The sequence below is a fragment of the Tasmannia lanceolata genome, unplaced genomic scaffold, assembly GCF_043159265.1.
Source record: "Tasmannia lanceolata isolate RefF3 unplaced genomic scaffold, GAP_Taslan_0.1 ptg000003l, whole genome shotgun sequence".
NCBI classification, from domain to species: domain Eukaryota; kingdom Viridiplantae; phylum Streptophyta; class Magnoliopsida; order Canellales; family Winteraceae; genus Tasmannia; species Tasmannia lanceolata.
In genome coordinates, this window is record NW_027518680.1 from 35,294,778 (window position 1) to 35,317,892 (window position 23,115).

Genomic DNA, 23,115 nt, shown 5'->3' on the forward strand with positions numbered 1-23,115 from the left:
AAGGACCTTTCAAATGAATGGTTTAGATCACCCAAAAAATGTGGGCCCCACTATTTTTAGCCGACTAAGTAGATAAGCTAAGCTTATGTACTCAACCGAGGACGCTCACTTTTCCCATTAGTGGCTTATAGTGTTGAAATAGTGGTTTCCAGTGAGGAGTTAGTGGTTGAAAGCTTGAATTATTTGTTGAAATTGGTTCAAAGTATGTCCATAGTGGTCGGAATAGGTGTAATAGTGATAAATTACTGGTTGAAATATGTAATTAGTGGTTGAACGTGTCTATTTAGTGGTTGAAAATGTGATTACTGGTTGTAAGTATTTGTTTGAACCACTAATATGTAAATAGTGGTTCAAAGATCTATAATGTCCAAGTAGTGGTTGAAAATGAGAAAGCTGGTGTAATATTGTGGTTAACTGTTATAAGTTAGTGGTTACAGGTGTGTATTTTGTGGTTGAAACTTTGTATTTAGTGGTTGAAAGTCTGTATTTAGTAGTTGAAAGTGTCTGTTTAGTTGTTGAAAGTGTCCAAATAGTTTCTGAACTCTGTAATTATTATTTGGAATGTGGTTGAATTCTATAATTAGTGGTTGAAAGTGTCTTTTAGTGATTTTAATTGTCTATAGTGTGTAAAATAATGGTTAAAAATGTGAAATCGGGTGGTTGAAATCTGTTTTAGTGCTTCGAAGTGTCCAAATAGTGGTTGAACTCTGTAATTATTGTTTGAAATGTGGTTGAAATCTATAATTATTTGTTAAAAGTGTCTTTTTAATGCTTCTAGAGTGTGTAAATACTGTATGATAACTCACAACCAGGTGTAATAATTGTTGAAATCTTCTATTTAGTGACTGAAAGTGCCCAACTAGTGGTTGAACTCTGTAATTATTGTTTGTAATTGGTTAAGAGTTACTATAGTGGTCCAAATAGGTGTAATAGTGGTTTATAGTGATAAATTAGTAGTTGAAATATGTAATTAGTGGTTGAAAGTGTCAATGTAGTGATCTGAGTGTCGAAATACTTGTGCAAACTGTATATAATGTTAAATTAGTGGCTGGAATCTATAATTAGTGGGTGAAAGTGGTGTAGTAGTAGTTTATTGGTTGAAATCTGTAATTAGTGGTTGAAAGTGTCTATATTTTATTGTCTTTAGTATATATCTACTTCGGTATAACATCTGTTCACATACTGCAATAGTTTTGTTTCTACAGAGAATGGCGGAGTAAGTAAGGCTATGATGACACTATGGTAAGTAACTATGATTTCAGCCCGTACATTTATTCATTCATTAGCAATTTTTTGTAAGTGTTTACTCTTTTACGATAATGCATTTTTGTGCAGGCAATTTATCTTTCATTTAGAGTTGTCCTTCCTATTTTAACGACTGCATACAGTCTTTAAAACTTTGGGAAGAGCATGAAGATTTGATAAAAACTAGCTCATTTGGACATTTGGTCAAAGTAGAAGGTGTCGAACTGCATAAAAAACTTATGACCATTTTAGTGTGGTGTTGGCAAAAACAACGTAGGGCGTTTAGAATAGGTGGTGTGATACTAGTGGTTCAAAGTTAGGGATGTAGCACAAATTTTAGGGTTAAGTATGGTAGGTGAAAGATGTAGATATAAGTGCATTTCAAGTTGATGGACCTGCTCAACAGTCCCATTTAAAAAATCAGTGATATAAATTGATTTCAACCGGTCCCTACAACTTTGAAATCTCTTCAGTTCTAACTTCATGCAGTCTTCATTTCTTGTAGCTTTAATTGTAGGCTATTTGTTATTAAGGAAATGGAATGCCTGAGCAGATATGAAAGTTTTAACTTCGTGCATGCTGATATTACTGCTATGAGAATAACTCTACTCGATGAATTCTTAAGGGGTGTGTATGGGCGTGTCAATATATATGACTTTGCCAACATTGTACATGGAAGGAAAATTTGAATGTCGTTGATTGTTTTCTGTAATTGAATGTACATGGAAGGAACAAATGAATGACTACTTTAATTTCTGTAATTGTTCTCTGTAATTAAATCTACATGGAAGGAACAGATGAATGACCACTTTAATGTCTTTAATTATTTTCTGTAATTGAATATACGTAGAAGAAAAAGTTCATTGTTTTCTTACATGTTCAAGATTTGGACGTGTCAATATATAGCTCTGTATGATTTGAGCGACTCAAAAGGCTTCTGGTTATTATGATATGCAACATAAGGTTCGGAGTCGACTTTAGAGTCGATTTTAAGTAAAACAGTAGTTTCAGAGTCGACTTTAGAGTCGACTCAGGTTCATTTTCTTTTGAAGTTGACTCTTGAGGCGCCTTACAACATTTCTGTTCAATTTTTAAAGAAAACAGAAGTTTCGAAGTCAAAGCTTGAGTCGACTCTCGGTTGTTTTTTTTAACAACTACTTACATCCATAAACTATTATTGCTAGAGTTGGAACCACTATTTATACCCTCTAAACCACTATTTACACTTAGGAAACACTATGTAAAAACATGAACCATTATTCCAACACTGTCAACCACTATTCCAACACTCCTGAACCACTATTCAAGTAGGTTAACTTCAATCCAATGAACCAATTTAAACTAGATGGAATCGAATCCAATAAATCACTTTTTACAACCTTGAACTACTATTTATATTGTTTTAACCACTACATACACCCATTAACCACTGATGGTAGAGTTGGAACCATTATTTATACCCTCTGAACCACTATTTACACTTAGGAAACATTATATAAACACATGAATCACTATTCCAACACTATGAACCACTATTCCAACACTTCTGAACCACAATTCAAGTAAATGGAATCCAATCCAATGAACCAATTTAAACTAGATGGAATCGGATCCATTGAATCACTTTTTACAACCCTGAACTACTATTTATACTGTTTTAACCACTGCGTACACCCATTAACCACTGATCGTAGAGTTGGAACCACTAGTTATACCCTCTGAACCACTATTTATACAGTTTTAACTACTATTTACACTTAGGAAACACTATGTAAACACATGAACCACTATTCGACCACTATTAACCACTATTCCAACACTCCTGAACCACTGTTGAAAAAGGTATGAGGTAAAAGGTTGAACATGAAAGCTGAAAATGAGAAGAGAAAAAGGTAAGGGAAATTCCAATTATAGAATTCAACCACTAATTACATATTTCAACCAATAATTTATCACTATTACACCTATTCCGGCCACTATGGATACACACTTTGAACCAATTTCAACCAATAATTCAAGATTTCAACAACTAACTCCTTACTGGAAACCACTATTTCAACACTATAAACCACTATTGGGAAAAGTGAGCGTACTCGGTCGAGTAGATAAGCTTATCTACTCGGTCGGATAAAAACAGTGGGGGCCCACATTTTTTGGGTGATCCAAATCATTCATTTGAAAGGTCCTTACCTAAATAGGATGTCCACAAAAAATCAGCCTGAAAGGATCATCTTAACCCATCCAAAAGTGGAGGGAAAAAATGCTCAAATTTGTGACAAATAGTGTCTGTCCTTTTTTTCCATTTTCCCTCCATTTTTGGATGGGTTAAGATGATCCTATGGATCTGATTTTTTGTGGACACCTTATCTAGGTAAGGGTCTTTCAAATGAATGGTTTAGATCACCCAAACAATGTGGGCCCGCACTGTTTTTATCCCGACCGAGTAGGTAAGCTTATCTACTCGACCGAGTAGGATCACTTTTTCAACCACTATTTTATAAATTGAATCACTATTTAGGAACTTTCAACCTCTATTTGAACACTCTAAACCACTAGGGTTCTCAAACATAGAGACCCTAACAGAACCCTAAATAGTGGTTGAAATTGGTTATGCAAAACCCTAACAAAATCCTAAAAAGTGGTTCACATTTGCAAACCCGTAACAAAATCCCTACATAGAAGTTGAAATTGGTTTTGCAAAACCCCCCAAAAAAACCCCTTAATAGCTATTGAAATTTGTTTTGCAAAAATTAATAATAAAATAATGGATGTGATTTATAGATGTGATTGAAAAGGAAGGGAGAGGTAAAGGAAGAGAGAGGTAAGTTTCAAAAAGTAATAATAAAATAATAGATATGATTGAAAAAAGGTGAAGGGCATTTTTGTCCTCCAAAATCCATGAACAGTGAAAAGCCTTTCATTTTTTGTCCTTTTCAACTTCCGCCTGCATTTTCAATAATAGTCCAAAAAACGGTTTTTTTTGTCATTTTCCCAAAAAAAAAAAGCATTAATTTTTTTGTCAATAGATTTGCTAGTGTCCATCGCAAAAGGCATTTTGAGGATGGTTTGTTGCATCTGACAACAACCACAGAGGCTCACTTTTCAGTAGATTTTGTCTTCATTCACAAGGTGGCTGTAGTCGGATGCAATAGACCATTCGCGAAATGCCTTTCGCAATGGACGCTACCAAATCCCTTTTTTTCAAATATCTTCTCCTTTGGATGATCGAAGCTAGGGGTGTAACTTGGGTCGGCTTAGATCAGGTTGCGGCAACTCGAGATAGCATTCCCTCAACCCTAACCCAACCCGCCTCAAAATCTCTCAACCTTAACCCAGCCCATCTAACCCGAAATCGGGTTGAGTTGAGTCGGTTGGTTCGGATTCACCTTGGGTCAAACATAAAATTAGAATAACCCAAAGAAAATCAAGATAAAATTGGAGGATGGAGTTCGGGTTCTGTAGACACCCCCATTTTGCTCCGCCCTAATCAATAAATAAATTAATGTTTTGTTATCGGTCTTTTTCAGTGTTTTTCATTCCCGTGTCAGTCCCCTTTGTTTTCTCGATCTTTTCAATTATTTCCCCCGTGTTTCGCATTTTTCCGTCAAGTGTTGAGAAGAGTTATTCAGAAAAATTTAAACCAGAGAGAATTGGGACCCGTTTGGTGGGCCCGCATTGAGCATTTGAATTAAATTTGGATCGAGAAAGTTGGCCCATATGAGAAATATCCAAGTTATCTGTGGAGTTTATCATGGATGTTAACAATATTATTTTGTAGGAATAAGTGTGCCCAACATGGAGTGGAGTTCACTAAGTTGAAGCAAGCGGGTGCGGCCAAGGAATAGGCCTGACATTTGGTTGAGGGATTTAAAATGGAGTGGCCCACTAAATATGCGTGGGGCCCAGCCAAGGTAATTCAATCTTATTCTTCGGGGTCCGTATGGAAATCTAACGGAAAAGATTTGTTGGCCACCAATTAAACCTTATGGAGTGATTCAAGAGGTGGTGTAACTGATCCACATTGCAGCCTATCAATTGGACGGCCAAGATCAGCTTGCGGCAATGGATTAGAGGATCGAATCATTTATACGGCAGCTCATTGGAATGGATGGTTCGGATCATCTTATGAGTGATCTATAAAACTACCCAGTTATATAGTGGCCCAATAAAGTGAACGGTTTGGATTACCCTATAAGAAACGATTTATTGAGCATATCCCATTAATGACTTGTTAATCGGGTGGTTCAGATTATCCTATGGAGTGGGCCCCACCATTTTCTTAAAATAATAGTAATAGCAAGGCAAGATATAGAATTTAGCCATGTTTGAATGGGGCCCATCAAGTTAATATGGAAAGAGTCTACTACTAATTGGAAGGATACTAAAGTTAGTTAGAATCAGCCATTATCGAAGAAGAGTAATAGGCAATTCTACAAAAGGAAGAAATTCGTTAATAGAGTCCATATTAGTAAGCCATACGTAAAGGGTAGCAGCAGATCTTTGTTGCTAATACGGGGCATGCAGGATGGCTTTATTTTTGGATCTATGATTCGGCAGTAGGGAAAAATCCTAAGAAGGAGATCCATATTGCTATTCCGGGGAAGGGAGGAAAGGTTCTATGTGGTGAAAGAAAGGAAAAGGAAAAAATACCTCTGGATAACCTCGGTTTTTTTTGGGCTGGAGAAGAAAAGGAAGAACGGAGGCTCTCTCAACTCTCCTCTCATCTCACGCAGCCCACCCCAATCTCTCAGGCTCGGAAAAAAGAGGAAAAATAACAGAGGCTGCTCTCTCTCAACTCCCCTCTGCATCTCCCTCAGTTTCCCTCACCCTCTCGCTCTGTCTGCTTCTCCCTCAACCCCTCACCACACTCTGTTTTCCATCTCTCCCTCGCTCAACAGCGAGCTACCTGTTCCTCACTCACGGCAGCAGCCCTCCCTCTCCCTCACTCTGTTGTTCCCTTCCCCTACCTCGATCTCTCTCTCTAACCTCCCCTCAAGCACAGCTGAACCATATTTATCATTTTCTACAAAAAACAGAGTGCCGGTTTTTTTTTAAAAAAAACCCTCGGAACGGCTCTCTCTCGGCTGGCTCTGATCCCTCTCATCTCTCAATCTCTCTACATCCTCTGCCCTCAAGCTCTACTAGCCCACTCTCACTCCCATCTCTCAAAGTCATCCCTCTCATCTCTCTCTCTCTGTTCCCCTATCACAACAACAGCCCACCAATATAAAAAAAAAAAGCAAGAAAACAGAGTATTGTTTTTTTCTCCATAACTCCCTCTCCATCTTACACACTCTCTCTCCCTCTCCATCTTACACACTCTCCCTCACTCTCCATTTGATCCCTCCTCGCTCTCTCATCTCATCCCACTATCATTTCTCTCGTTTTATAAAAAAAAAAACAAACAGAAAACAGAGCAACTCCACGGTTCTGTCTCTGTCTCTCTCAAAATCTCTATCGATCTCTCTAGCCCCCCGTGTCTCTCTCCGTCTCTATCTTTCCGTTTTTCTCTCACTCTTGATATCTCTGTTTATCTCGTTCGATCTATCGATCTGTCTCTTTCATTCGAACTCTCCGTCTCCTCACTCACCTCTCTCTATCTCTCTCGAACTCTCTATCTCTCTCAGTCTCTGTCTGTCTCTCCTTCTCTCGGTCACTCTGTCTGTCTCACCCTCTCTTTCGCTCCCTCGAACCCTCCTTACCAATCTCCCATCTATCTCTCTCTCAGTTACCTCTCTCTCGGCTCTTTAAGGTGGTGAAAACAAAGAAGGAAAGAAAGGAAGAAAGCGGAGCGGGTCGCCCGTTGGCGAGATTTTTCGGACTCTGCGGCTCTTGGATTGGGCGAGGATCTCGACTACAGGTAGGTGCACAATTCTCAAATTTTTCCGGGATTATTTGGTATTTTTTTATATTTTTGCATGATTTTTAAGTGTTTAATTGAATTTAATTCAATATTATACGTGCGTGCTCGAAATCATGATCAACATGAGTGTTTCAATTCCAATTCATCCCGAAATTTAATACACTGATCTATTTAAATAGAGTAAAATAACCATTGGATCGGATCGGACATTGGATCAAGAGATTTCAAAATTTTGAGTGAAGAATAGAATTTTATTTAAAATAATGGCTGAGTAATTTCAAAATTCAAAAAAATAGTTATCTCAGGATGACCTATTTTTTGAAATTTAAAATTTTTCTTGTGTTCATCACATCAGAACAAGATTAAGGGACATTTTCCGGAGTCGTAATTTTCTCGGAAATCGTGTTTTAAAAATAGAAAACTCTTCAAAAATATCTATTTGGAGAAGAAAAACAAAATATATACTAAATGGATTCCAAAATTAATGAAATTTCGTGAAAAACTAATATGGTACTGATAAATTCTACCATGAATTTTAAAAGATTTTTGGATTTTGTTTGGTATATTATTTGATGCTTTCTTTGAAACTTATCAGATTTTGGGAGACTTTTTCCTGACATCAGATCACAAATAAAATTCTCCAAATTTTTATAGTAGTCTTATATTTCATATTTATTACTTCGTTAAAATTTTCAATTGATTTGGATCTAGTTTCATATGGAATGTAGTGTTAATTCATAATCCAGTCTGAAAATTAAAAAATCCGAAATTGATAGTAAATAGTTTCTAAAATTCATGAAAATATGAAAGCATGCTAATTTTACTTATATATTACTACAGTAGAAATTTCATTGAATTTAAATTTCTATTTCTAGTAGTTTCTGTGTTATTTTTGCAATCTGGTCTTATTATTGTTAAATCAAAATTAAATATGAGCTTAATGTAAAAATCTGCAAAACTCAACTAGTAAGCTACATACATTCCCATCTTGCTGCTGTAGAAATTTCAACTCATTTTAAATTCTTTTACAATAATTTCACTTGTAAAATCACTCTTATGGGATAAAACTAATGAAATTCATTGAAAATCCGAAATTAATTAAAAATCATCACAAAGCTTCTAAAGAATCTTAAAATTTTGTCACATATTAATTCCTTAATCCATCGAAACAGAAATTTTAGAATTTTTAGATTTTCCTGAAAAAATGGCCAGCGCTTCCATAATCGTATCCCTATTGCAACCGATCTTTGACAATTTGAATATTTAAGCTATAGCATGTTGTTGGCTCCAAGGTTACTGTCCACGAAAATCCTAAGATATGCCAGGCAATAAGATGCTATAACCTAAGTATTAAATTGCACAAGGAAAGAGCGCACGATTCCCTTCCTTGGATGCCATTCGAGGCCGAAATTGGTGAACCCTAGAACCATTGGTAATCCTTAAATGTCCAAAATCTTTGAAATCTAAAATTAACTAACTTCAAGAGCTTAAATCGATTTGTCTCATGTCTTTCGGAACCATTGGATTATGGTTTCCAATATAAGAACCATTAAAGCCCAATTTAGGAACACCGGTGTCGTGTCTTGTCCTAGGTTTTAGGGAGTCTTAGGTTTTAGGGAGTCCTAGAGTTAGGAGTCCAGCCTCATCACGGACGCTTGCTATGGATAGCAACCGTGCCATAGGTCTAGTTACACTACTTACCCAATCTTTCCCTAGGACAAACCTAGTAAACTAGGATGTAGGCTAACCTGCATTAGTCTAAGGGACAATTTGCATTTAGATAGGATCATATAGCATCTTAGATGAAATCCTAGGATAATAAAATCCTCAACTTGAATTAAATAATTTCTCTTAAAACTGTTGAAACAGTCAATCCCGTCTAGATCCGTGTCTTAGTTGAGTTAGGCATAAGTAGCTTAGCTTAGGTGCGCCGAACTACGTCGACTCTGATCCCAGTGAGGCTTGGGTACGTAGGCAGCTTGGATGTCTGATGGCATACCAACCGCGAGTCGGCACTACAACAAATTGTGGTGTTTTGTATATTAATTTTCTTGTAAATGCTTAATCAAATCACTTAGGATTTTCCATGAAATTAGAATTTTAGGAGAACAGTCACTTAGATTGAATCCAGACAAATTAAGAAATCAAGATACACATCTAGGATTCACATTGAAATTAGATTTTAGGATGCATGTCACTTAGTTCGCACATTAACAGAGAGTTGAATGAGCCATTTAAAATAAATTTAAAAGAGTTAACTTTTGAAATTGAAGACCGGTTATTGGGCAGGAATGGTGCATGTGGTGGATAACTCCCCATACCTTCCATTCTTGTAACCACGTAACGAGTCTAGATTTCTGGTTAATCATGGGTCCTAGATCTCACATCTAGGTGGCGACTCTTTCAGTCTCTTTTGTGTGCAATTCGGATTGTCTTAGTGATCCCAAGTTCACATTAAAGAGGAATTAAAATCAATAATAAAAATGCACACGCCAATCGCGTGGGTACGAGAGACCAAGAGAGAGCGTGGCGGCTCGCGCCCCACCCATCTCGCGGGATCGGGTCCCACAGTTTGGTGACTCTGCTGGGGACCACCTAACTTCATTACAATTCCAAAGGATAACTCATTTGAATTGATTTTAATTAGCTCATGAAAACTCTATCTTATATACTTGTTAGATTAGTTTGTACGCTTTATTTTCTCATCACATTTTACTGAAACTTAATCTAACAAAACCTGAATGCATCATAGATTGCGCAAACTTATTGCACACACTTACGTCACTTGCATCTAAACCCTTGCATTTCACATGCACACACATCCTATTTTAGGAACCCGGGGTGTTATCTAGCATGGTTGACTGGGATTTCATCACCTGGTGCCTCTGTGCTAGAGAAGCATTCCACCCTTAGCCTAGTACCTTTATGGTGCGTAAACGGATCTCTTGTTCACGTACTGATACGCCGGACACTGGTACAGTATATCGAACATGGATTCGCGCTAAGGGAACTCTTGGCCTTACCCCTAGATTAACCCACACATGCATGTAGAATACGAACTCATGTGCATCACGTGTGTGAGCCTAGTTTAGGATGTCCTACCCATTTGTGTCTAGATTAGGCCATAGTCCATCTTCCAATGACTACGATCGGTCCTTAGATACACGAACAAAGTCATGAGTCGAGATTCTCTCTCCACTCCGATAGATTAGGATTAGGGTTGATGCCCTCAGGTAACACTGTTAAAATGTGCGAAGATTAAAAAACTTTCCCTTTGGGGTTAGGATATAAATCCCATCATTTCCAAAGATCTCATAGGATTAGTCATTCATGATCTATCCGTTGAAAGCAATCATATGCTATCTCATCCCATCTCTTGATCGTACGATTTTCAATCTTCTATTATGTGATTCGATCATGTATCCATACTTTCTTTTACTGGCAGGAACTTATCCCAATCTCGTGTTCATATAACCCTGATCATTCTTGTATTCTTTCTCTTGGCTTACAGGCATCATGTCTACTCGTACAATTCTTGATTGGATCCGTGGTACATTAAGAGAATCCCATATCTATGCCATAAGTGAGCAAGAGAAAAATCTCTTCGGCTATGTGGCGACCATTAAGCTCGATTGGGGATTACTCTATGCCGCATCAGAGTGTTGGGATCCCGATCATCATGTCTTCCGTTTTGGCAACCAAGAGATGTGTCCCACCTTTGAAGAATGGTGTGCCTTATTGGAATATCCTGTGGATGGCCCTCTAGTGAAGCCATCCTGTGTTCCAGATTATCGTCCTTTGTTCCTTCGCTTAATGAATAATCCAGATGAATCCATGAACTCTTTCATGAAAGGCCAAGAGGTGTCCATGCAGCAGCTGATTGACATTTATCCTCCTATTGGACACATTGGTGCTGTTGATATTCAAAAAGCCCGACGTTGCGCTTTAAGATTCTGCTCCTTCGCCAGGTTCCTCACTGTCCAGCCTTCTCGCTTCGCGTCAGCTGTTCTTCTGGACCTCGTTGATCAAATGGATCGTGGCGCCAATCCAATTCCTACTATACTTGCAGAAACCTTCAATGGATTGGATGATATGGCTCGTCTTCGCGCCAGCTCAGGTCCAGGCTCTTATGTTCGCTCCTTCGTTGGTTCTTCCTCGGGATGTCCTGCATTACTCCAGGTGTGGTTGTGCCACAAGCTAAAAATTGCAGCTCCTGTCCATTTTGATCATACGTTGTACACCTTCAGCGAATGGCGTCATGATGTTTCTTTCGATCATAAAAGCGATTGGGTTGAATGGTTAAATTCTCGCCGACAAGATCAGATTTATTGGCAAATTCCTGGAATCCAAGAAGCTGTCTTCAACACCGGAGAAGCTAACTACGTTCGCCTTCTTGGTCTCAAAAAGACTTCCTTTTATGTTCCTGCCAGGATCCTGCGTCAGTATGGAAGGGAGCAATCTATTGTGCCTCCCCTTCATCATTTTTATCCGCCTGAGGATCTCAAGCCCAAGATTGTCAAAGCCGTTTCGTCTGCTTGGGATGTCAGAATCATCAAACCTTTAAAAGAGTCAGCTGAGGAAGATTGTCATCCGAAGAAGAAGTCTAAAAAGAATGCTTAGTTCCATGTTTAATCTTATCCGTTTATCTTTGAAAGAATGAACCCTGTACTCAAGCTTCAATGATTGATCAATAAAGTTCATCTTCTCTCTCATCATCTTGGTCTATGCGTGCATCATTGTCTACTTCTTTTTTATTTTAAAAATATGTCTTTCAAATATTTCAGGGCAGTAAACACCATAGCTAACCCCACTGCTCCTTGGGTTCGGGTCTCTTCACGATTGGAGAGGAATTCTGTCTCTCCACCACTCTCTCTGAGAACCCTAGCATCTCCTTCTTTCTCATCCTCACCAATGGCAGATAACCAAGATGGCCTTCCACCTGCTGCTATTACCGATACTCTTACCTTGATCCTCCAGCAGCTTCAAGAACTCAAAGAAGAGAACCGAGTTATCAAGGCTCAGCTTTCTGAGAAGTTGGGACCGTCGTTGTCCAAGGATAAAGGGCCTATGCACCAAGCAGCTACTTCAGCAACACCTGCCCAGCCAGTGTTCATCACTATCCCTGATAAAGCCGAAGAAGATTTGGAAAAAGAGCAGTATAGCGAGGATCGCAGTAGGCCTTCTCAGTTCATGGTTGATAAGACTGTTATGGAGAAATTAGAAAGTCTTACCAGGAAAGTTCAGGACATCCAGTTTCAAGACCAGGGTGGTTTTAATCCAAGTGACCTTACACTGTTTCCCGAAATCCGCCTTCCTGTTAATTTTCAAATGCCAGATTTCGACAAATATGATGGTGTGGGTTGTCCAATCACACATTTGCAAATGTTCACCATCATGTGTCAGCCTCAAGGCTTATCTCCTGAGCAAATGGCTCAATTGTTCCCAGTTTTCTTAACCAAGGTTGCTAGGAGATAGTTCATGGTCTTGGACAAGACTCGTTACAGGACATGGAAGGATATCGGCGAGCAATTCATCAGGCAGTTCAAATATGATGATGGGATAGAAATCACCAGAAAGGATTTAGAGAGAACAAAGCAAGACTCGAGGGAATCCTTTCTGATTTTTGTGAAAAGATGGAGGAGAATAGCAGCTCAGATGATGGAGCGCCCGTCTGAGGAGGAGCAGGTTCAAATAATCATGAAAAATATTTCCCCCCAACTCCAGTATCACATGTCATTACAATATTATCCAGACTTCAAGCACTTCATTGTGGCAGGCACCCAGATAGAGGAGGCTATGGCTCAAGGTGTATTTAACCGTAGCAACCCAAACCCCAGAGATTTCAAAAAATCCCCGCCAGCCCAAGTCAGTAGTATCTCTCGTTCCAATGCTCGGCCCTCTAAATCCCAAGAACCTTTAGTGATGGACTATGCTCAACTCGCGACCGCACCTCGGCAACAAACCCGGGTAGAATTTACCCCTCTTCCCATTCCATCTTCAGAGGTGCTTAAGCAGTATCTGGCTTCAGGTCGCATAACCCTACCTGCCATCCGGCCTCCCCCCAATCCTCTACCTGCAAATTGGCGAGCTGACCTACACTGTGAGTACCACAGAGGTCCTGGTCATCTTACTGACAACTGCATTGCCTTGAAATATAGAATCCAGAAACTCATTGATGAGAAAGTCATTGCATTCCAGCCAAGACCCAATGTCACCCAAAACCCGCTACCTGGTCATTTAAATCCTCCTGCTGCCGTTAATGCCATAATCATAGGAGATCCTAAGTTTGACCCCCTCACCCTCATATGTGCTTTAGAACCCGTTTTTGAACCCCAAATCATCTTCTGTGATGAATCATACCCAAGAGAGTCAGTACCTCCCTTGGTAATCACCTACGAGCCACAAGTCCCTCAAATTATCACTTATGATGAGCCTGAATTGGATGAAGTCAGACATGTGACAAGGGGCGGAAGAATTTTCAAACCTGCTGAATTGAGAGTCGAAAATCCAGGGGCATTGGCTCGAGGAGAAGAGCCGCAATATGTGAAAGATCCAGATGATGAAGTTGTGCAGCAGTTGAAGAAAACTCAGGTTGTTATATATGTATGGGAATTATTGATAACATCAAAGAAACACAGAGAGGCTGTGTTGAAAGAATTGAATACCACACAGGTATCCTCAGAGATATCTCCAGAGCAACTGGCTGAAGTTGTTGCTCTAACCCAGGCCACCAGGGCCATTAGTTTCTCAAATCAGGAGCTGCCTCTTCAAGGTCGGAATCATGCTAGAGCTCTTCATGTCACTATTGTCTGTGGAGGCAAGAAAGTATCATCTGTGTTAGTAGATAACGGATCCGCCTTGAATGTGTGTCCATTGAGAACTGCCATTACCTTGGGTTTCGGTCTCACTGATTTTGCCGAATCAACCCTTGGTATCCTCGCATATGACAACACCCGCAAAAATGTGGTCGAAGTCCTCACCACCAAGATCGTTATAGGCGGTCAAGAATTTGAGGTTGAGTTTCAAGTTATTGATATCAAAGCCTCGTTCAATATGCTTCTAGGACGTCACTGGTTGCATAAGGAAGGTGCTGTTGCTTCAACCCTTCACCAAAAATTGAAATTCATCAAAGATGGGAAGTTGTTCACTGTCAGGGGTGACGAAGAGCCAGAAATAGGGCAGATAACAGGAGAAACCTTGATCCTTCCAGTTGCAAAAGCAGATGACTACAACTTGAATGGTTTCGCATTCGACGTTGCTGCTATTTCTTATGAGGATGCCTCTCGGGAGTTGTGTTTGCCATTTGCCATCAGTCCTGTGGTGGCCAAGATGATGAGAAAAATGAACTACTTCCCTGGTATGAATTTGGGCCGTGATCCAAGCAAGGCATCTCACTGGCGCCCAATCAAAGCAAACTATGGAATTTTCGATCTTGGATATGTACCTACTGAAGAGGAGGAGGAAGCCATGGAAGAATTGTTGAAATTGAAGGAAGAAGTCCGCCGCACCAGAAGGGTACTCCCAATGGCTCCATATTCTTTATCGATGAATGGTCATTTTATCAAAGAAGGTGAGACCTCTACATACTATGGATTTTCTGAACCATGGTATGACTCAGTGACAGGGATCATGATACCCGGTTTTGAAATATTCAGTGGCCTTGCTCTCCCAGAAACAGAACCGCCGATATATTATGTTGAGAAAGCTGTTGAGGACTGGTTAGTCTACCTTGAGCCAGAGGTGCTGGGATATTTGTTTAAAGAAAATGTGCCTGATGTTGATTACTATTCTGAAGAACAAGAAGAGATAGATTGTGAAGATGTGCTGGTGGCAGTTATTCAGAGTAATGATACATTTACTGAACCTCAGAGTCAGATTGCACCTGCAACAGAAAATCTTTCAAACTGGAGTTCTGATGTTTTTCCATCTTATTTTATTGCTAAGTCAAGTCTAGTCAAGTCGATTGAATCAGTGTCAGTGCCTAGTCTAGGCGAGTCATTTTCTGATTTTATTTACTATGTGAATCCTGAGCCTGTTCAGGATGAGTCCAATGATAATGATGTAATTTCTTTCAATTCAATGAAATCTGATTCTCAGTATGTCTCTGTGTTTGCTTCTGACTTTAATAATGATAACACTCCCTCCTCAGACGAGGAAGAAGGTATCGACGAAACTCCCCTTGAATTGCAGCATATGCTCAAACAAGAGGAGGAGCGCCGAGCCCAGCCTCTTAAAGATGAAATCGAAATTATAAATATCGGAACAAAAGATTTAATACAGGAAATACGAATTGGAAATACTCTATCCTCTGAAGAGCGCGATGAATTAATAAACCTACTTAAGGAATATAAAGAAGTTTTTGCCTGGTCCTACAAAGATATGCCCGGGTTGAGTGAAGACATTGTTCAGCACAAGCTACCTTTGTTGCCAGGAATTAAACCTAAGAAGCAGAAGCTAAGGAGAATGAAGCCCGAGTGGGTCTTGAAAGTAGAGGAAGAGGTTACTAAGCAGTTGAATGCTGGATTTGTGCAAGTAGTAGAATATCCAGAATGGCTCACAAATATAGTACCTGTACCGAAGAAAGATGGAAAGGTGAGAATGTGTGTAGATTTCAGGGATTTGAACAAGGCAAGTCCAAAAGATGATTTCCCTCTACCACATATCGATATCCTGGTAGACAATACAGCCGGGCATGAATTACTATCGTTCATGGATGGTTTCTCGGGCTACAATCAAATTAAGATGGCACCCGAGGACATGGCTAAGACCTCGTTCATTACACAATGGGGGACATATTGCTATCAGGTAATGCCATTTGGTCTTATGAATGCCGGTGCGACATATCAAAGAGCAGCTACGGCCTTACTCCATGACATGATACATAGAGAAGTCAAAGTTTATGTTGATGATATGATTGTAAAAGCTAAGGAAAGGAGAGATCACATCCCGAACCTCAAGAAATTCTTTGAAAGAATACTCAAATACCAGCTTCGCCTGAATCCTAGCAAGTGTGTATTCGGGGTTACCTCTGGTAAGTTGCTTGGATTCATGGTGAGTCAAAGGGGTATAGAGGTAGATCCTCAGAAGATTAAGGCTATCCAGGAGATGCCGCCGCCTAAAACCGAGAAGGAAATTTGGGGATTTCTGGGAAGGATACAGTTCCTAAGGCGATTCATCGCTCATCTGACATCAACTTGTGAACCTATCTTTAAGCTCCTAAAGAAAAATACTTCCAAAGAATGGACGAAGGAATGTCAGCAGGCCTTTGAAAAGATAAAGCAAAGTTTGTCTGAACCACCGATAGTAGCACCAGTGATACCGGGGCATCCTTTGCTGCTTTACTTGTCAGTAATAGAAACCACAATGGGTTGTATGTTAGCACAGCAAGATCCAGAAACCAAGCATGAAAAGGCTGTGTACTATCTTAGCAAGAAGATGTTGGAGTATGAACAGAAGTACACTGTCCTAGAAAAAACCTGCTTAGCCTTGGTTTGGGCTACTCAGCGGCTCAGGCATTACCTTTTATCACATAAGGTCCAACTTTTGTCAAGGATGGATCCTCTGAAGTATCTCTTTGAAAAACCAGCCCTGACAGGTAGGACTGCCAGATGGTTATTGTTGTTGTCGGAGTTTGACATCACCCATGTAACCCAAAAATCAGTAAAGGGCCGAGCCATTGCTGAGCAATTGGCGGAAGCACCTCGAGAAGAAAATCAGCTTTTCAAGCCGATGTTCCCAGATGAAGAGATCATGATGATAGAAGATGAATATCCAGAAACTAGTTGGACCCTCTATTTTGATGGAGCAGCAAACCAAACAGGGCAAGGAGTAGGGGCATTGCTTGTGTCACCTCGAAATGAGCATGTTCCCCTTGCCGTTAAGTTACAATTTAATTGCACCAACAATATGGCAGAGTATGAAGCATGCATTGTTGGGCTTGAGGCTGCATTGGCCTTAGGCATGGAGAATCTTGACGTATATGGAGATTCAAAGTTAATCATTTGTCAAACTCAAGGAGAGTGGAGAACCAAAGAAGAAAAGCTGTTGCCATATCATGAATACTTGGATATTCTCGCTAAGCAATTCCAGCGCGTCACTTTCAGTTATTTGCCAAGGTTGAAGAATAGATTTGCTGATGCCTTAGCTACATTAGCCTCTATGATTAACATACCTCACAATATGAAGATGAGGCCCATCACGGTTCAGGAGCAATGGGCTCTTGCATATGTTGACGCTATACAGATAGCTGCAAGATGTCCTGATGGTAAACCATGGTATACGGACATAAAGAACTACATCTCAGGCCAGGGGCATCCCAATGAAGCGTCGAGTAAAGAAATAAGGACTTTGCAGAGATTGGCAGCTAATTTTGTCATTTGTGGAGGGGAGTTGTATCGACGGTCTTTCGATGGAATTCAACTCTTATGCATCAGTGAAGATCAGGCAGAAGAAATTCTCGCAGATATTCACGAAGGGGTGTGTGGACCTCATATGAATGGGAAGATGTTGGCAAGGAAGATCCTACATCTGGGGTACTATTGGCCGACATTGGAAGCAGATTGTCACACATTTGTGAAGAAATGCTATAAATGTCAAATACATGCGAATCTCATCCATGTACCACCCACTGAATTGCATTCTCTTACCTCTCCTTGGCCGTTTTCGGTATGGGGAATTGACATCATTGGCAAGATTTCTCCCTAGTCGTCTAATGGTCACGAGTACATACTCGTTGCAATTGACTACTTCACCAAGTGGGTTGAGGCCGCTTCTTACGCAAAGCTTACATCCGCATCAGTTGCTAAATTCATACGCACCAATATCATATGCAGATATGGAATTCCCCATGAACTTGTCTCAGATAACGGATCTCATTTCAAGAAAGAAGTAATCACTCTTTGCGAAGAGTTCAAGATTAAGCATCATAAATCCTCACCTTATCGGCCGCAGACAAATGGAGCGGTAGAAGCTGCAAATAAGAATGTCAAGACTATCATTAGTAAAATGTCAGAAACTTATAAGGATTGGTCGAACAAGTTACTGTACGCTTTGTGGGCTTACACAACATCAATTAGAGCTTCAACTGGGGCAACCCCTTACTCTCTTGTTTACGGGATGGAGGCAGTGCTACCTGTTGAGATCCGTGTACCATCGCTTCGAGTATTGACTGAGGCTAAGTTGCCAGAAAATGAATGGGCAGATGCCACATATAAAGAGCTGAACGTGCTAGATGAGAAGAGGTTAAAGGCACTTTACCATGTGCAAGGTTACAAGCGCAGAATAGCCCGGGCTTTTAATAAAAAGGTTAAGGTCAGAGATTTAGAAGAAGGCAATCTTGTTCTGAAAGAGAATCGTGCACCAGTATTTGACCCAAGAGGCAAATTCAAACCAAATTGGTCAGGACCATACATTGTGGACCAAATCTTACCCAGAAAAGCCGTCAAGCTCCGTAATTTAAATGGAGAAATATTACCGAAACCAACAAATCTTGATCAACTCAAGAGGTTCTATGCTTGAACACCAGAAGGCCGTCTTTTGGCCGAATAAATCCCAAATTCATAACCCAAAGTTAGAAAATATATAACCTTTTGCAAACCCTTTTGAGCCTAAATAAAATTTTCCTTCAAAAACCCAATATACTAGGGGCATTCACCCTGAACTACGCATGACCTGATCCCTACACCGGGGTACGTAGGCAACTCGGTCAAACCGAGTTCGGTTGTTTCAAAAGAAGAAAATCGATCATTCCAAAAAGAAGTTGAAAAGAAAAAAAAGAAGAAAAAAAAGAAAAAAAAAGAAAAGAAGAAAAGAAAGGGAAAAATCCATGCTATCTGAAAAGAAAAGAAAATTAAAATACTTTCAAACTAGGGGCATTCGCCCTGAACTACGCATGACCTGATTCCTACACTGGGATACGTAGGCAACCTGTTCACAGGTTCAGTCGAAATTCTTGCAAAACCTTAAGCCATTCTTTGAAAAACCCTACCTCACCTATAAAGTCCTTTTGGTGTTCAAGTAAAAAGAAAAAGAAGAAAAAAAGAAGATAAAAAAGAAATGGAGCTTGAAGATCCGCTAGATTGAAAACCTGAAAAGGCGATCTAGGCAAAATTTAGGATCATTCCCCTGCTAAGTTGAAAACCTGAAAGGGCGGCTTAGGCAAAAGTTAAGGGGGTGGCCTGCTAAGTCAAAAACCTGAAAAGGCGATTCAGGCAAAAGTTAAGGCCGAGCGGTCCGCCAAGTTGAAAATCCGAAAAGGGGAACTTGGTCGTGGTAAGATTAGGTTCTTCCCAGAAGAATTACAGCAATCTCTGAAATCACAGTAGGTCGGGCAAAAAAATAACAATGATTCCCGAAACTAGGGGCATTAATTTCAAAGCAATCCGAAAGTTGATAGAAAGATATATGAAGTATCACTGTCTTAAAAATAAATGAGGATGTTTATCAATGGAGAAACGTTCTTTAAAAGAGGCTAGCCTAACCCAAAAGAAAATACTGATAAGTCAGAAGCATCACGAGATTACTGGAGTAATCCTTCTTATTTTGTCTTTTTATTACAAATGTCTGTAGTTCTATTTTTAGAAAAATTTACGAATTCTATTTTTAGAATTGTTGTAGGGTGCAATCACTCTGAAGGCAGATTCATTAACAGGTTCTGAGAAACTTGGAAAAGGCGAGACTGTCATGAATAACGAAAAATCGTTGAAGAATAATCTCTGGTCAATGAATAGAAGAAGGTTAGAATGCCTCAAACTGGGGCAGGTTGCTAATGAAGTGGCATCCCATATTTAAGCCCTGAAAGTCCTTTGCTGCATGGTGTTATTAAATCCTTTGCTTCTAAAGTTGTTAATTGGAAATTTCGATTTCTCTCAAAGCTCAAATCATCATATCTCTCTGAATCCATTTGAAAATGATATTTTCTCTCTGAACATCATACGAATATGATGTCTCATTTCCTTGGAATTCGTATAAATGCGATATTCCATTATCTCTGAGTTATCTTTGAGCATCATATAAATATGATGTTTCATTTTCTTTGAAATCCGTATAAATACGGTATTTCATTCTCTTCGAGTCCATACAACTATGGTTTCTTATTCTCTTTGAGCATCACACAAATGTGATATCTCATTTCCTTGGAATCCGTATAAATATGGTATTCCATTCTTTTCGAGTCCATACAACTATGGTCTCTTATTCTCTTTGAGCATCACACAAATGTGATATCTCATTTCCTTGGAATCCGTATAAATATGATATTCCATTCTCTTCGAGTCCATACAACTATGGTCTCTTATTCTCTTTGAAAATCACACAAATGTGATATCTCATTTCCTTGGAATCCGTATAAATATGGTATTCCATTCTCTTCGAGTCCATACAACTATGGTCTCTTATTCTCTTTGAGCATCACACAAATGTGATATCTCATTTCCTTGGAATCCGTATAAATATAGTATTCCATTCTCTTCGAGTCCATACACTATGGTCTCTTATTCTCTTTGAGCATCACACAAATGTGATATCTCATTTCCTTGGAATCCGTATAAATATGGTATTCCATTCTCTTCGAGTCCACACGACTATGGTCTCTTATTCTCTTTGAGCATCACACAAATGTGATATCTCATTTCCTTGGAATCCGTATAAGTATGGTATTCCATTCTCTTCGAGTCCATACAACTATGGTCTCTTATTCTCTTTGAGCATCACACAAATGTGATATCTCATTTCCTTGGAATCCGTATAAATATGGTATTCCATTCTCTTCGAGTCCATACAACTATGGTCTCTTATTCTCTTTGAGCATCACACAAATGTGATATCTCATTTCCTTGGAATCCGTATAAATATGGTATTCCATTCTCTTCGAGTCCATACAACTATGGTCTCTTATTCTCTTTGAGCATCACACAAATGTGATATCTCATTTCCATGGAATCCGTATAAATATGGTATTTCATTCTCTCCGAATCCATTCAAAAATGGCTCCTCAATTCTCTTCGAGCGTCATAGGAATATGATGTCTCATTTTCCTTGAAATCCGTATAAATACGCTATTTCATTCTCGTCGAGCCGTTTGAAAATGGTCTCTACCCTTTGAACATCATACAACTATGATGTTTCATTTCCTTGAAATCCGTAAAAATACGATATTTCATCTTATCCAAGCCCATTCAAAAATAATGCTTCGTTTTCTTCAAAAATCTTTCGAAAGTCATCTGTTATTCTAAAACCATGCGAAAATGGCGTCTAGTTTCCTCTAAAACCGTTCAAAAACGGTATTCCTTTCCCTCCGAAAATCCATTTGAAAATAGTATCCCATTCCTTCATGGCCCATTCGAAAACGGCGCCGCATCATAATCATCTTTTGTTCTGGATTGCAAGATTTTTGCACCCAGAGCAAATCTGATTCTCCGTTATTCTAAAACTGCAATATCATGGTGTTTAGAGTAAGTGATTTTTGATATATGTTCAAATTCTAGGATTTCATCTAGGGTCTTGCATTATATTAGGTTGCATTGTGTCTAGAGAGTCCTTTGTCGATTAAAGCTACGCAAAATGGCTCTGTCCCTTTTGCTTTGGTATTCGATGACTACGTCACCTCTACCAAAGAGGGGCATCTGTAGACACCCCCATTTTGCTCCGTCCTAATCAACAAAGAAATTAATGTTTTGTTATCAGTCTTTTTCAGTGTTTTCCATTCCCGTGTCAGTCCCCTATGTTTTCTCGATCTTTTCAATTATTTCCGCCGTGTTTCGCATTTTTCCGTCAAGTGTTGAGAAGAGTTATGCAGAAAAATTTAAACCAGAGAGAATTGGGACCCGTTTGGTGGGCCCGCATTGAGCATTTGAATTAAATTTGGATCGAGAAAGTTGGCCCATATGAGAAATATCCAAGTTATCTGTGGAGTTTATCATGGATGTTAACAATCAAATTTTATAGGAATAAGTGTGCCCAACAAGGAGTGGAGTTCACTAAGTTGAAGCAAGCGGACCCGCTTAATTTTTCAATGAATGGATCTCATGGAAAATTCGGCCAAGGAATAGGCCTGACATTTGGTTGAGGGATTTAAAATGGAGTAGCCCACTAAATATGCGTGGGGCCCAGCCAAGGTAATTCAATCTTATTCTTCGGGGTCCGTATGAAAATCTAACGGAAAAGATTTGTTGGCCACCAATTAAACCTTATGGAGTGATTCAAGAGGTGGTGTAACCGATCCACATTGCAGCCTATCAATTGGACGGCCAAGATCAGCTTGTGGCAATGGATTAGAGGATGGAATCATTTATACGGCAGCTCATTGGAATGGATGGTTCGGATCATCTTATGAGTGATCTATAAAACTACCCAGTTATATAGTGGCCCAATAAAGTGAACGGTTTGGATTACCCTATAAGAAACGATTTATTGAGCATATCCCATTAATGACTTGTTAATCGGGTGGTTCAGATTATCCTATGGAGTGGGCCCCACCATTTTCTTAAAATAATAGTAATAGCAAGGCAAGATGTAGAATTTAGCCATGTTTGAATGGGGCCCATCAAGTTAATATGGAAAGAGTCTACTACTAATTGGAAGGATACTAAAGTTAGTTAGAATCGGCCATTATCGAAGAAGAGTAATAGGCAATTCTGCAAAAGGAAGAAATTCGTTAATACAGTCCATATTAGTAAGCCATACGTAAAGGGTAGCAGCAGATCTTTGTTGCTAATACGGGGCATGCAGGATGACTTTATTTTTGGATCTATGATTCAGCAGTAGGGAAAAATCCTAAGAAGGAGATCCATATTGCTATTCCGGGGAAGGGAGGAAAGGTTCTATGTGGTGAAAGAAAGGAAAAGGAAAAAATACCTCTGGATAACCACAGTTTTTTTTGGGCTGGAGAAGAAAAGGAAGAACGGAGGCTCTCTCAACTCCCCTCTCATCTCACGCAGCCCACCCCAATCTCTCAGGCTCGGCAAAAAGAGGAAAAAAGAACAGAGGCTGCTCTCTCTCAACTCCCCTCT

General features: G+C 39.5%; 1 long non-coding RNA gene across 1 annotated transcript; it reads right to left on the reverse strand.

The window, feature by feature from the left end:
* Nucleotides 1–16,953: 16,953 nt before the first annotated feature.
* On the reverse strand, nucleotides 16,954–18,781 carry LOC143862151 (uncharacterized). Its single transcript, XR_013240200.1, has 3 exons — nucleotides 18,170–18,781; nucleotides 18,045–18,077; nucleotides 16,954–17,909 (listed from the first exon to the last, which is right to left on the reverse strand). It is a non-coding gene; the product is annotated as an uncharacterized LOC143862151 (long non-coding RNA).
* Nucleotides 18,782–23,115: the final 4,334 nt, after the last annotated feature.